Below are 5,547 nucleotides of genomic sequence, written 5' to 3' on the forward strand. Positions count from 1 at the left end.
CCTTGCAGAGCCCAAATTTCCTCTTTCCCTAACACAGCTCCTCCTTATCACTGTGCCAGCACTCCTATGGAGTAGTTTGTCAGCAAATCAACAAGTGTCTTTATTCTGCTTCTTCTTCTTAGTGGTTTTTCCAGTATGGCTGTGCATGTTGAAGGTCGAGTGTTTGACCTTGGTCACATCAAAGACCCTTTGGTGACCAGCCTCCGTTTCCTCAAACTTCAGTTTTCTGATTTCTAACGTTGGGGAAGAGCTACCTCTCCTGTATCGATGTGAAATGAGTTCCACAAAAGATTGTTAGAACATTATAAATCATACAACGTCCGGATGTGTAAAATTTTTGTACCCACAATTACTGGAAGACAGGCTGCTGTGGAAGAAGAGTTGGATTAAATGTGGGGGAATTAGACAACACTTTGAGCTTATCCCAGTACTCTTAGAGATGGCAGTAATAATTACACACGGATCACTGGATAATATGCAGGAGTTGGTTGGCTACTGTGTTAACATATAGGGATCCTTTTTTCTCCTTTTAACCCCCAGATTTGACTACTTTCTGGAAGGGCTACTGCAGCACTTGGCTATTGGGCAATTCAATTCTAGTGGAAGTTGATGACCCAAATTTTATTTTAATTTTTGTTTCTTATTGTGATATAATTGACATGTTATTTTGTGTAAATATAACGTGGGCATGTTTGGTATATTTTGTTTTATGTGTGTGTGTGTGTGTGTGTGTGTAGATATATATACACACAGATAATATACTCCTAGTATTAACTAATATCTCCATGATGTCACATAACTATAATTATGATTTGTATGCCTCCTTGAATTTTGCTGTAGCCATTTTTGGTTCTGGTTGAAAATGATCAATGCTGAGGGTTCAGTGCTCTTCATATTCCCCTTAATTATGTGTAAATTTTTTTGAAATTTATAGGATTGCCTCATCCGTTTTGGTTTTGTAGTTCTGTTCTCACCTAGTATTTGGAACTTTGGATGAATAACTTCCCAGTGTGTGTGGTGTGGACACTGTAGGAAATAGGGACTGTCTTAGAATGGCAATACATTTCCCCCACTTTAAACTCAAATGAGGCTATTTTCCCTGTGCATATGCCCTGGCTTGTCTATCGGGCATTTCAGCTGTGATTGATGTTGTTGTCCCACACTTTACTATAGTAGTGGTATCTGAGCAATAATGAAACTGCTGAAGTATCTTGTAATTTCAGCCTCTGTGGTTCTTTGTACCCTCCATGTCTTCTTGCACCTTGCACCTCAAGATGTATGTATGAATATGGAGTCATCTCCACTTATCTAAGGAAACTGAGGCACAGAGTGGTTAAAGAAATTTAACAAAGGAAATAGTTTGAAATGCCAGGCCTTGAATTTGAACCCCAGCTTTTTCGGCACTTCTACTCGTTAGTGTTTGGTTGCTGTTAATAGAAAACACTATGTTAATAGCACAGGGATTAATTGGGGAGTTAGAGGCTTTTAAATATTGTCCTTGTAAAGCCTAGAGATGTAAGTCTATTCATGGCCTCTCAGAATGATTATCACATAAATCAGAATTGGCCCACAAGGGGAGCTGTCACTGCTGCCACAGTTGAGGAGTGGGGAAATCAGTGTATTTTCAGTGTAACCGGTTTTCAGGCAAAGGGTGCCCTAGTTGCCTACCTGGAAGCAGGAGAATCTACCAGAGTTGTTATCTCAGTGATACTTCCTCAGCTGGATTCATAGCTCCAAATCAAGCCTGCCTTACTCCACATCTCACTACATTTAAACTGGCTCTAAAGTAAATCTGATCAATGTGCATGAGATTGACAGAAGGTAAAATGCATCAGGAACCTTAGGAGCAAAAACTCTAGGGAATGGAGACTTATGCTTTCCATCTTCTTTAATATAGAGAGGCAAATTTATGAACAGAGCTCAAAGATATACTGAGAGAACAAATATAAGGCATCCAACACAGTCTTCTTAACCCTATCCCCTTGATATTTTCCTATTCTCCTTTTAGTCCATCTAATACTATTATTCCTCAATCCTGGATGAAACTTAAAACTCGACTTGTGCTCTAGGCTGCTCAATGTTAGGTGTATGTTGGGGAAAAAGGGAAATCTCCAAACCTGGAGTACTCTGTATTATGTTTTTTTTATGTATTTATGTATTATGCTTTTGTTTAATTGGAATTCTAAAAAAAAATAATTTTACTACTCCCAAGTCAGCCACCTTACCTATACCCCAAAAGTCTATTCTATATCTTCCCCCATTCCTCATTTTTCTTGTTGGAATCTCCACAGGGTTATCTCTCACTTCAGGAAGAAAACATAAGTCCTCATAAAGAACTCAACTGAATTACCCTCTCTCTCTTAAATTCATCCATATTTCCATTCTCTGCAGATAACCTAAGACTTTATCCTCTTCCTCCATTTGTGATTTATACTCACCAAATCTCCTGATTCCTTTCTTGATATATGAATCTTTTTGTCTGTGTTCGAACACCGAGTCCACTATTTACTAGCTACGTAACCTTGGATAATTCAATCAGTCTCTCTAAACATCCATTTCTAATCTGTAAAAGAGTGATTTAAGATTACCTTCTTCACAGAATGGTAGGGAAAACGAAATGAGAGAATCCATAGAAAATAATTGAAATATGACCTGCTACTAAAAAACTCAACAAAGTGAGTTATCATCAGGTAGATGTAGTTTAACCGTAATGTACTGGATGAGAACATGGAGAGCTTGTGAAAAAAAAAATCTATCTTCTCTAATCATATTGATGTTGGTAGTACCTGAGACTACTTGTGTAAAAATGCAATAAGTCAAATGAGTATTTTATTTCCTAATTTTATTATCCCTGTTATCATTGACAACCAGGATTCTTGATTTAATAGAAACGTATAAAATTGGTCTGGTACATTTTGTCATACCAGATAATAAATAAACCAATAAGTATAGTAAGGAAAATTGTTTTAAACACATCAAATATATGTAAATCCAATAATTCATAATTATTCTTTTGAAATATCCTTATTTGTCACTCAGGACAAGAGGTTAGGTATAAAAGTCTACATATTTATGTGATCCTATTCAGAGGGAAGTCCAGAAAGGAGAACCCGGGGAGACTAAAGGACTAGGGGCTGGGAGGCTGGCGAGGTGGCGGCTGAACCCTGTCGCGTTCCTCTTGCAGGGGATAATCGTGTTCCAAATCGACTGCGGTGACGGAGGCAGCCCCTCATCAGCGTCCCTGCCGCCAGCGACCCCCGGGCCCTTCACTGGGACGGCAGGGAGCACCCACATGGTCGAGGGCGGGAGAACCCAGCCAGCTCTTCCAGAGCCGTTAAAAATGTTTACAAACGTTTGTGGTGAAACGCAGACAACACGAACGTGTGATCCTAATGAGTCTCGAGTGCACAGCTCACCGGCATTAAGCACGTCTGTAGAATATCCCACATTTTTTTCTCTATTTCCTGTATATCAATAATAGGATCTATGAGCTTGACCAGATATAGCTGCAATTTTTAACAATTTGAGTATTTCCATAAAAAGACACAATCGGATCTATGAGCTTGACCAAATATAGGTGCAATTTTTAGCATTTTGAGTATTTCCATAAAAAGACATAAAATCAGGTTGTGACTCATTTTACAGTTAGCAGAAATTAATGATGATTGTGTAGAAACATTATATCATTAGGGGTTGCAAAATTATGATATTATACTTCTGTCCTTTCTTTATTAAGTGGAATACAGCTCGTTAGTATATTCACAGACAATTCTCTCACTTATTGATGAACTCTTTCAAAGTTCTAGGCAGATAAACTTGAGACACTCACCCAATCTCACAAATCAAATGAGTTTTGTCCAAGGTTAGTTTCCATGTAAATAGCCCTGTCAATGTTTGTCTCTCTTGGGTGGACCTGCCCCAGCCCTGAGCCCCAAGGATGATGGCTTGTGAGGACATCCTCTCACTATTTCTCATTTTTTCTTTAAAGTTTTAGAAGTGAAGCATCCTCTGTTCTCTAACAGAGATATTACTAAGTAGTAGCCATGTTAACATTTTCATGATCAATGCAATTGACCCAGGTGAAGAAAACATCCCAGGTCTGTCCTGTTTTCTTCCTAGTATTAACCTTATGTGAACACAGCTGCCTAAACCTTGCTTGACAAGTTCTCCCAGAGACATCTCATTAAGTCTATCCTAGGTTTACAGAATGTCCAAGAAAGGCTCCAGCACATGTGTGGAGTATTGTCCAAGGGTCTCTGCACATTCAACCTCTCAGTTCTTCCCGTTCATTGTGTATAAGCGTGCACGCTCTCTTTATGTGACAACAAATAATTAAACCATTACCAGAGGCAAAAAGAATGAAAGGGTTTGATATCTAATGGCTTTGGAACAGCACAGAACTAGTAAACAAGTGAGAGCCTCAGACCAAAACCATCAAGGGTCCAGGTCTGTTAGAAATAGAACAATTTTTTCTACTCCTAAAGTCTGGAGAACAAAATTGTTAAGTTATAAATCAGTCACCGATTTTTAAAGTATTTTGACTTGTTGGATTTATTTAATATCCAACTTTATGACCTTATCTTGTACTAGCAAATTATATTTTCTCAAGATCTTTTTTTTTCTATTTCAGTTTTATCTAAATTAAGATAATTTACAGACCAGCTTTTCTAGGCTTTGGCGCAAATGTTACAAACTCTTTCTGAGGGTGAGATTCTATTGATTAGTGTCTATGGACTTTGTTCATCTCAGAGATCTTAATCAATTTAATTAGGCTGACATCCACAGCCTCATGTCATTACCACTAACTGAGGAAGCTTCCAACATGACACTGATTTGTTCTTAGACAAACCCGGTACCAGCAATACGAGCAGTGAGTAGGGTTCCAAGCCTCCAGAATGGGGCAAGAAAGTCTGTGGACCCAGGCAGGGTGTACTCTGGGGAGGTGCTGGTGAGTGGGGCAGGATACAGTTGGTTAGAGTACGAGTGATCTGAGTCCAGTGCTTGCCTGTGTGATCCACGACGGCATTTCAGGGTAGCCATTGTTCAGGCACCTGCACAAAAGCTGTTAAGTTGGGCAGCCTCACTGGGACAAGGTTCTGCTTCGGCATTCCTTCCACACACGCAGCACAGTGCTTATAACATGAAAACAAGTTAAAACCCCATCCTTACACCACAGAAGCCATCAGCAAGAGTTACAGGCTTACGGGGGCCCTCTGGAAGAAGGAAAATAAAAAAGCCTCTGGGTTTCAAATTAATGAATGATCTTAAGTCGCATTTCCTAGGTTCAGCTAACATCTTCATGTATTTCGTGAGTGCCTCTCTAGTCACTAATTTCTTCCTTTGATTGCTGGGTTTCTGGGTTTCTGGGTAGTTAACCCATCTCCTGCCTCCATTTGTTCAATAGCAATTCTCGTTTTTACTTGGATCTTTGAGTAGAATTGTAAATCAGGTGTGCCGGTCTAGGTTTAATCATTACACTGTCAAATTGCTCTCCCAGATCGTGTGGACAAAAATGAATGGAAAATTTCGTTTTACAAATCCTACTTT

Source organism: Ursus maritimus (assembly GCF_017311325.1).
Source record: "Ursus maritimus isolate PB19 chromosome X unlocalized genomic scaffold, ASM1731132v1 scaffold_X1, whole genome shotgun sequence".
Classification (NCBI taxonomy): Eukaryota; Metazoa; Chordata; class Mammalia; order Carnivora; family Ursidae; genus Ursus; species Ursus maritimus.